Source organism: Geotrypetes seraphini, chromosome 6 (assembly GCF_902459505.1).
Source record: "Geotrypetes seraphini chromosome 6, aGeoSer1.1, whole genome shotgun sequence".
Classification (NCBI taxonomy): domain Eukaryota; kingdom Metazoa; phylum Chordata; class Amphibia; order Gymnophiona; family Dermophiidae; genus Geotrypetes; species Geotrypetes seraphini.
Genome location: NC_047089.1, coordinates 10,423,095 through 10,434,323, shown reverse-complemented (window position 1 = coordinate 10,434,323; position 11,229 = coordinate 10,423,095).

Genomic DNA, 11,229 nt, shown 5'->3' with positions numbered 1-11,229 from the left:
TGCCAGTAGATCTCGAGTACCGGACTTGGGCAGCCCTGGCCTACGGGACGTGCCTCTTGACATGAGAGCAGTCAGCTGGCGCCGGCGTCTCGCGGCACACCCAGAATCTCACCACGGCATACAGTTCATGATACAGTGCCCTACCTGAAAGTAGGCATGGGTTGCTTCCATGAGAGGAAACTGACTTCAACGTACCTGAAAAGAATTTTTAAATTTATTTATCTGTTGATGTTTCCCTTGAAGGGGCACAGAATGTTTTGAAAACTGATTCCGAAGGTTTGCAAAAGGTCACCGAGTTATGACGCTGTCACCAGCCCAACGAATTAGAGCTGGAAGTCCTCAGAAACCCTCTGCCCCTCATGTAATATCCACTCCAGACACATTTAGCCATTAGCAGCATCGCCATGGTAGGGCTCAATTACAGCACTGACGTGAATTAGAGTCTTAAAGATCATGTTTCGTATCTACTAACAAATTCATCTAGAAAGGCCCACTTCCAACTTTCCTTGAAGATAATTTTTTCTTTCGTATTTGTGGGTCAGGCGTCCCAAGTTCTGATGGAGAGAAACAGAGTCCATTTCAATCTTTTTTGCATCTGGGGATTCAGAAGCACATCTCCTGCTCCGTCCTCACTTTTTTTTTAAATTTGAGGGCAAGGGGATTCATGGAGAAGTAGTGCTGATTTCCTGCAATATCTCCTGGGGCCAGAAGATCTGTCATTCGGAGGGGGAGGGGGGGGCATGGGGAGGACAGTAGGCCAGTTGCATCTGAGAACAGAAGCAATGGGGGAGGGGCAGGGGACAAGACAAACTGACATTTCTTACAGCTCCCACCCCCATTTAAACTAGGTAGAAAAACAGCGGTGGATCCCCCGTCATTCTGGCACTGGCGTAATTTGCTACATCAGCTGGTGAGCTGGGAAGCTAGGGATGCTCGAGGGACCTGGAAACAGAAATTACTGTTTATGCTTACTTGGGACCCATATCTGCAATCCACCCAGAGGACATAGTTTACTATTAAAAACAATAGCATAGCATTTAGGCCAGCCTTTCAAGTTTTTATTAATATTTGATGGATCGCTTATTCAGTTTACTAAGCGATGTACAGCTTTATAAAAACAGATTGTGAAAACAGACAAAATAACTTCGGACTTACAAATCTAAAACAGACATGAGTCGTGGCGGGTAGGGGGGAAAAGTTACAATTCTTTGTTAGAAGAGAAAAAACAGAAAGGGGAAAAATGAGAGGGGGTAAAAAATTCGGGACCTTAAAACATCTGGTCATAGGTCGAAAGATGAAAGGTTGAATGCGTCTTTAAAAAGGTAAGTTTTTAAAAAATTTTTAAATGAGGGAAGATCTTTTTCTTCTCTAATGTACTGTGGTAGTGAGTTCCACAGTTGGGGGGCCATGTCCGAAAACATATCGTGTCTTCTAATGCCTATAATTTTCAGGGATGGAACAGATAAGAGGTTTTGATATGTCGAACGAAGAGACCAGGAAGTGTTATAAGGGATAAGCATTCTGGTGACAAATTGAGGTTCATTAAAAATTAAAGTGTTCTGGCTGAAGGAGGTGTGAGGAAACTATATCTGAGGGGGGAGGTGTGGGGTCGAGGGGAAGGGATTTTGGGGTGGGGCGGAGGGAGTTTAGTGGGGAGAACATAGAGAGGCGGTGGGGTTGAAGGGGGGAAGAAGAGGGAATATACTGTATAACGTGTTGGTCTGTTGTAGTATGGTAATGCTTGGCCATCCTTTGAAGATGTTATGATTGTTTCTGGCTAGAGGAGACAGGGAGGGGATGGGAGAGGGAGGGAAAAATGTCCTTTACATATGCCTGAGTAATTTATCATTCATGATATTTTACCGTTTTTACCTTACCCCTTCCCCGATGTTTTTTTCCTTAAACAATGTAGTTCTCCCTCATAAGAACATAAGAATTGCCCCTGTCGGGTCAGACCGGAGGTCCATCGTGCCCGGCAGTCCGCTCACGCGTCGGCCCCTCAGGTCCAGGACCTGATAGTGCTCATACCCTAAAACTGTCATACGCTTTTCGCTTATGTCCTGTAGAGTGACCTTCTATCTATACCCTGCAATCCCCTTCGCTTCCAGGAAGTCATCCAGTCCCTTTTTGAACCCCAGTATTGTACTCTGTCCTATTACCTCCTTTGGAAGCGCGTTCCAGGTGTCCACCACCCTCTGAGTGAAGAAGAACTTCCTTCCATTCGTTTTGAATCTGTCCCCTCTCAGTTTTTCTGCAAGACCTCTTGTTTTTGTTGTCCCCGCTAGTCTGAAGAATCTGCCCCTCTCCACCTTCTCTATGCCTTTCATGATTTTATACGTCTGTATCATGTCACCTCTCAGTCTCCGCTTTTCCAGGGTAAGAGCCCCAGTTTGTCTAACCTTTCGGCATATGAAAGGTTCTCCATTCCTTTTATCATCCTAGTTGCTCTCCTCTGGACCCTCTCAAGCATCGCCATGTCTTTCTTAAGGTACGGTGACCAGTATTGGACACAGTATTCCAGATGTGGTCGCACCATTGCTCGATACAATGGCAAGATAACCTCCTTCGTTCTGGTAGTGATAATGCCCAGCATTCTGTTTGCTTTCTTTGAGGCCGCTGCACATTGCGCCACTGGCTTCATTGTTGTATCCACCAATACCCCCAGGTCTTTTTCTAGGGTGCCTTTCCCCAGCACCCTTCCTCCCATCGTATAGCTGTACTTGGGGTTCCCTTTCCCCATGTGCAAGACCTTACATTTCTCCACATTGAAGCTCATCTGCCATCTTTTTGCCCATTCACACAGTTTGTTCAGGTCGCTCCTTTCCTCTTGTTTTACTATCCTACCCTATGTTAAGTTAGTGGGTCCATGGTAAGCCATGTTTATTGTTTGATGTTAATTCCCCCTTTTTTTAATTGTCACGTATTACTTTAATGTACAACGCTTTGAATTTTATGTTTAGCATTTAATCAAATTTTAATAAACTCTGAAGGAGAAAGGAGGTGCTAATGCCTCTCTATAAGTCGTTGGTGAGGCCCCATTTGGCGTATTGTGTTCAATTTTATTTATTTATGTATCTGGTTAGTTTTATATTCCGTTCTCCCTAACGAGCTCCGAACATTTAGCAACGTTGACATACATGAAGCAGACAAACAAATTATTCATTTACATTTGTACAGTAATAATAGATACACAGAGTTAAGTTTAGCATACAATTTGGACTTTTTAAGTTAACGAACAGTTATTTCCATCTTCGGTTAACAACCAGAGAGGATTTAGTTCAGCATACATTAGAATACATGTGGTTGGAAGGGAGTGACTGGATTTATGGGAGGAGGTAAGTTTTTATTGTGTTCCTGAAATTCAGAAGCCCTTTGAGGGATCTGATATGAGGAGGCAGTTGATTCCAATAACTTGGTAGGAAGTGGGAGTGGGAACGGCGTTTGGTGCTCAGGAGTTGGAGGGCACAACCAGGAGATATTTGCGGACGTATTTCCTCCTAGGAGCAGAGTGGTCTGTTTGGGACGTATGGAGGAAGTTTGGTTGATATGTAGCTGGGTGCCTTGTATGTTATTACTAGGCCCTTGAAGATACAATGTTTGGTTAGAGGCAGTATCTCTCTAAGGACATAACAAAAAACTTGAGGCAGTTCAGAGGAAAGTGATAAAAATTATTAAAGTTCCAAATTCTATATGCAAAATCTGCAGAGCCACCCATAAACATATTCATCAATTCCTGGTCAACATCAACCAGAAAACTGGCGTTGCTTCATCAACGTCTTCCATCTCCTGAAGGAGTTAAATAGAAATGCGCATTTGACTTGCTCTTCACTGACCTTGGCACTAAGACCTGGAACAACCTCTCAGCTGACATTAGGATGGAAACATTCTACAAAAGATTCAGCAAAAAATTAAAAACTCTCTTTGAAAGCATACATACTTTAGACAACTATCACCTTTCTATCACCAACTACACTGGCTACCATTTGAATCTAGAATTCTTTTTAAATTTGCATGCTTCTGCTACAAATCGGTTAACGGCTCCTCCCCAAGTTACATAAACACACACTTTAACCTTTACTGCAGCAACAGGACATCACGGAGAACTCAATTGTTCGCCTTCCCTTCGCCTAAACACTGTCCTCTCAAAAGATTCCTTGATAGAACTTTTGCCTTCCAAGCAGCCAAGTCGAACCCATGGCTAGCTCAGATGATACTCGAGGCCCCCACTTACCTATCATTCAGAAAACTACTAAAAACGTACCTTTTCAGCAAACACGACCCTTAATAATCCATTCACCTCACATGACACTTACCCCACCCCTGCCCCCTTCCTCCTTCACCAGTCCCTCCCTCCACCACTCTCTACCTCCCCTACCTAGCTCGATCAAACCTGCAATTTCTGTAATATTGTTGTAAACCTGCCCTCTTTGCAGACAGTTAAGAATCGCTGTAATTCCACGGCTGACTGCGGCAAATCACTGTAATTTATCGTAATTCAGCCTGCAATTTGCTGTTAAAAATACTTCTAATTATGCTGTAAAACTGCTTCTAATTTTGTAAACCTACTTCTAATTTTGTTGTAAATCTGCTATTCAATGCAGATCATTTGCTAATTGATGTAAACCGCCTAGAACTCACTGGGTATGGCGGTATATAAGAATAAAGAATAATAATAATAAACTAACTCAAAATACCTAATCTCATTAAATCCCAACTCAAGTGTTATACCAGTACAGTTATGGAACCTCAATCCCCCCTTCCCCATTACTCCATTCATAACTTGGCCTTCCTCAAACTGCTATAATATAATGTAGCATATACATCTGCAATTCCTTATATTGTAAGTTACCTTGAACATATTTAGGACTAGTGTGACTCAGAAATACTGGATTAGATTAGATTAGGTTAGATTGTTCCAAAAGACATATGAGAAGAGACTTGAAGATCTCAATATGCAGTGCCGGATTAAAGGATAGGCCCAGTAGGCACGGGCCTAGGGCCCAAAATGGTCAGGGGAGCCCACCGATGCGGTGCTTTAGGGCCTGACATGACATATTGGATATCATCGGCATAACAGAAACATGGTGGAATGAAGAAAACAAATGGGACACAGTACTACAGGGATACAAGCTGTATAGAAGAGATCGAGTAGGGCAGAAAGGTGGAGGTATTGCTCTATATGTTAAGGAGGGAATAGAGTCTGTTGAAATGGTTACAACAGAAATGAAAGAGAAGCTTGAGTCACTCTGGATCAAGATTCCTGGTCAATATGGCGCAGATACGAAAATTGGCCTTTACTATCGTCCCCCAGGACAGGCGGAGGAAACTGACTCAGAAATGATGGAGGAAATCAAACAAGAATGCAAGACAGGCAATATAATTATATTGGGAGACTTCAATTTCCCAGGGATAGACTGGAAACTAGCAACCTCCAACTGCGGCAAGGAGGCCAAGTTCCTGGAGGTGCTAGGGGATTGCTTCCTGGAACAAATGGTAAAAGAGCCGACAAGAGGCAACGCCACCTTGGACTTGGTCCTAAATGGCCTCACGGGACCGATAACAGAAGTGGAAGTCATGGTTCCACTGGGAACGAGTGATCACAATGTAATTAACTTTAAACTTGACATCGGGAAAGGGAAACATGCCAAAACCTTAACCACCACCTTGAACTTTAAAAAGGGTAAATACGATCACATGAGAGCCATGGTAGAAAAACGACTCGAAAAGAAGGTGGACAAACTTGAAACGGTAGATCAGGCATGGTCCCTACTGAAAAATACTATCACAGAAGCACAAGATCTCTACATTCCGAGGATTTCCAAAGATCGGAGATCAAAGAGCAAAAGAGAACCGGCATGGCTTACCAAACAGGTGAAGGAAGCCATAAAAGAAAAGAAGGACTCTTTCAAAAAATGGAAATACATAAAGACAACCGAAGCCTGGAACAAACATAAAGATGATCAGAAGAAATGTCACAAGGCGGTGAGGGATGCAAAACAGGAATATGAGGAAAAAATAGCCCAGGAGGCCAAAAACTTCAAGCCCTTCTTTAGATACGTGAAAGGGAAAAAACCTGCAAAAGAGGCAGTCGGACCCTTGGACGACCAGGGAAGAAAAGGGTACATCAAGGAAGATAAACAAATCGCAGACAAACTAAATTCTTTCTTTGCGTCCGTCTTTACGAAGGAGGACACCTCAACAATACCTGAAGCGGAGAAAGTGTTTGCAGGAGAAATAGAAGACAGCCTCACCACAGTTGAAGTGGACTTAGACCAGATATACTATCAGATCGACAAACTTAAAAGTGACAAATCCCCTGGACCGGATGGAATTCACCCGAGAGTCTTAAAGGAATTGAAGGTTGAAATCGGAGAGTTATTGCAAAAACTTGCAAACCTGACAATCAGAACTGGACAGATACCGGATGACTGGAGGATAGCGAACGTCACCCCAATTTTCAAAAAAGGATCGAGAGGGGAACCGGGCAACTATAGACCTGTGAGTCTTACGTCTGTCCCCGGCAAGATGGTTGAAGCACTGATCAATAATAATAATAATAATAACTTTATTTTATTTATATCATTTATATCAAGGATATAATATTTATATTATTATATATATATATAATATTTATATTATGATATATATATATAATATTTATATCAAGGATAGCATGGTCCGGCACTTGGACGCACACGACTTGATGAAACCCAGTCAACATGGATTCAGGAAAGGGAAATCATGTTTGACGAATTTACTCCAATTTTTTGAGACCGTGAACGAGCAAATTGATAGTGGGAAGCCGGTGGACATAATATACTTGGACTTCCAGAAAGCGTTCGACAAAGTTCCACACGAAAGACTTCTCAGGAAACTACAAAGCCATGGCATAGAGGGGGATATACAAAGATGGATAGGCAAATGGCTGGAAAACCGAAAGCAGAGAGTGGGCATAAATGGGAAGTTCTCCGACTGGGAGAAAGTGACTAGTGGTGTACCCCAGGGCTCGGTACTTGGGCCGATCCTTTTTAATATTTATATCAATGACCTGGAGGAAGGAACATCCAGTGAGATCATCAAGTTTGCAGACGATACAAAACTATGCCGGGCGATCAGATCGCAGGAGGATAGAGAGAAACTCCAGAGCGACTTGTGTCGGTTAGAAACATGGGCGGAGAAATGGCAGATGAAGTTCAATGTGGAGAAATGCAAGGTAATGCATTTAGGCAATAAGAATAAGGAATACGAGTATACAATGTCAGGTGCAACTCTGGGGAAGAGTGAACAAGAAAAGGACCTGGGTGTAATGATAGATAGGACCCTGAAGCCGTCGGCACAATGCGCGGCAGCGGCAAAGAAGGCAAATAGAATGTTGGGCATGATAAAGAAAGGAATCTCGAGTAGATCGGAGAAAGTTATAATGCCGCTTTATAGGGCAATGGTCAGACCACACTTGGAATACTGCGTCCAACATTGGTCTCCCTACCTAAAGAAGGATATAAAACTGCTGGAGAGGGTGCAGAGACGAGCAACAAAACTGGTGAAGGGTATGGAGAAACTGGAATACGAGGACAGACTTATAACACTAGGATTGTTCTCCCTTGAGAAAAGGAGACTGCGTGGGGATATGATCGAGACCTTCAAAATACTGAAAGGAATCGACAAAATAGAGCAGAGAAGATTATTTACATTGTCCAATTTGACACGGACTAGAGGACATGAAATGAAGCTAAGGGGGGACAGGTTCAGGACTAATGTCAGGAAGTTCTGCTTCACTCAGAGAGTGGTTGACACCTGGAATGCCCTCCCAGATGAGATTATTGCGGAATCGACCGTCCTAGGCTTCAAGAGCAAACTAGATGCATATCTCCTTAAGAGAGGCATGTAAGGATATGGTGGACTATAAATTACGACAGGTGTACACCTGCCAGGGCCTCCGCGTGTGCGGATCGCCGGACTTGATGGACCGAAGGTCTGATCCGGAGATGGCATTTCTTATGTTCTTATGTTCTTATCTCCCTCACCCTCGCTGGATTCGCAGCAGAGTCATCACCCTGCCCCCCCCCCCCAGCGTCATCGCCCCAGGCCCCCCCTGCTGACCAACAAACCTCCCTCCAGCACTCGTCGACAGCCGCAGCACTCTAAACAGGCTGCTTTGCAAATTGCGGCCTTCTGCTGGTGATTCCCTTTGCCGCGTCACTGATGACATCATCAGCACGGCAGAGGAACACCCAGGTGTGAGAAAGCCACGATGGGGCCTGTGCTGCCGACGATGCAGTTTATTATAAGGTACTGTATTTCAGTCTCACAGTCAGGGTTTGGATGGGTGGGAGAGATAGAAGGGTCGCGGGGGGCGGGGGGGGGGGAGCGCTGCTGCTGCCGGTGACTAGGGCTTATTTTTGGGGGTAGGGCTTGTATTAAGACCTATCCCGAAAATCATGCTAGGGCTTATTTTTGGGGAAACACAGTAGTAGTAATGCTGGCATTAGGTTTTGAGCATCGCCGCCCCTCCACCCCCCAGCTTCTAACTGAAAGCTTCGAAATGTAACTCATCTCAACCTTCTTCCGGAAAAGGTAGGAACTGCATTCAGAATCCCAGTAATTCACCAATTATGATTTGAAGTAGGGTCGGATTGGTTTGAATTGATTCAACTTGCTCCTGCTGTTGTTTCATGCTTCATAAACTGGAAAGGAAAAAGAGACAGAAACAGCAGGAGAAGGCAGGATCCGACTGTAGCCGAAGCAGACGAACCGGTGCCATGTAAGAGTAACTTCAAACCGTAGCTGATGGGATCTGTTGGATTTCTCCATGTTCCAGTGTATGCTCTCCGGGACAGGGAGACCGTGCTGTTTATGAGCTCAGCCGTAATTGAGTACCGAGAAACAGTTTCACAATCCGAGGTAACAAGAATCAACACCCTAATATTATGCTGAATTAGGCTGAGGGAAAAGTGATTGATGGCAGCAATTTGAAGAGAGAGAGATGACGCATTCAAAGTAGTTTGTCTTCAACATGTCACATAAAAGAAAATCTATGACTAGCAAAACGCATCCACCAGGGTCTAGAAATCTCTAAGCCTGCCATTACATGCAGTGAAGTGGGCTGAGAACCAAGGGAACAGCTTCAATTCCCATTATGGCTCCTTGTGACCCTGGGCAAGACACGTAACCCAAGGTACAAAAAAAGACTTAGGGCTCCTTTTATTAAACCACGGAAGAGCTTCTTACTGTAGGCCGGCAAGATAAATGCTCCAATGCTCATTCAATTCCTATCAGCATCGGAGCATTTACCTCGCCGGCCTGTGGTAAGAAGCTTTTAGTAAAACCCAGTGTTAGATTGTGAGCCCATTAGGGACAGAGAAAGTACCTGCAAGACTGTGAGCTCACTGGGACAGGGAAAAATGCTCGAGTACCTAAATAAATTCATGTAAACTGTTCTGAGCTTTCCTGGGAGAACAGTATAGAAAATTTAATAAATAAATAGTGTGAATAGTTTCAGCCTCTGATAACCAGAGCTGCTATTGTGACATCATAATGCCTCATTCCACCAATGCCTAAGAGCCAACCTCATCAGTGATGTCACAATGGCTGGATTGTCCTATAGCTCATTTTTACTACATTTTGATTTATAGAGTGGCTCCGTGATTAAAGCTACAGCCTCAGCCCCCTGAGGTTGTGGGTTCAAACCCTGGATAAGCCACTTAGTCCCCTCATTGCCCCAGGTACATTAGATAGATTGTGAGCCCACTGGGAAAGACAGGGAAAAATACTTAAGTACCCGAATAAATTCATGTAAACCATTCTAAGATCCCCTGGGACAGGGGTAGGCAATTCCGGTCCTCGAGAGCAGGAGCCAGGTCAGGTTTTCAGGATATCCACCATGAATATGTATGAGATGGATTTGCATGCACTGCCTCTTTGAGATGCAAATCCATCTCATGCATATTTATTGTGGATATCCTGAAAACCTGACCTGACTCCAGCTCTCGAGGACCGGAGTTACCCACCCCTGGTATAAAGCCTATGCTCCCATGACAACCCTAGAACCAGGGGTAGGCAATTCCAGTCCTCGAGAGCAGGAGCCAGGTCAGGTTTCAGGATATCCACCATGAATATGTATGAGATGGATTTGCATGCGCTGCCTCCTTGAGATGCAAATCTATCTCATGCATATTTATTGTGGATATCCTGAAAACCTGACCTGACTCCAGCTCTCGAGGACCGGAGTTACCCACCCCTGGTATAAAGCCTATGCTCCCATGACAACCCTAGAATCAGGGGTAGGCAATTCCAGTCCTCGAGAGCAGGAGCCAGGTCAGGTTTTCAGGATATCCACCATGAATATGTATGAGATGGATTTGCATGCACTGCCTCCTTGAGATGCAAATCCATCTCATGCATATTTATTGTGGCTCTCGAGGACCGGAATTGCCTACCCCTGCCCTGGATGAACAGTATAGAATTAATTTATAAATTGCTTTGGTTATACCACAGAAAAGCAGAATATCAAATATATGACCCATACATTATTTCCATAAATACCCAAATGTAAATCCAACTGGAGCAGTTTAATGTATCAAATATTGAAATGCTGCAAACACAGATAGTAACTGCACATTATTTTTCCTTGTTTGATTTTGATGCTCCTGGTTTTCCTTTTATCATTATTGTGAACAAAACAAGGGTTTGTCCATAGTTGTTTTTCTGTTTCTGTTTATTTAAGATTTGATCTACCGCGCCTGCATTTTACTGACCTAAGCAGTTTACAAAGTCTCAAACTAAAATGAAATTAGGTACTTGAGAAAAACGACCCTATCTGTCCTGAAGGCTCACAATCTGGCTAAAGTACCTGATTAAAATAAAAATAAATAATAACAACATATAATACATTTCCAAGATCAAAAATCAAAGAGATAGAAAATAAAAAGAACGAAAGAAGATAAAAATTTAAAAATAAAATAATGCCTGTTTTCCTCCTGGGGTGGACAATGCTAGCTTTGTGCGTTGGGAAGCACAGGGGATTCGTTTTTTGTTTCATTTGGTTGATGATGAGGGTCTGATCAAACCCTTTGACCACCTTTGTGAGGAATTTGCTCTTCCTCCTACAGATGTCTGTGCCTACCTTCAGATTCGCCATTACATCTCCTCCTTGTCGAAAACCCATCTCTCGGCTTCCTGTCGAGAATTGTTGATGGAGGCCTTTTCGTTTGGTTCACAACAGCCTGTCCC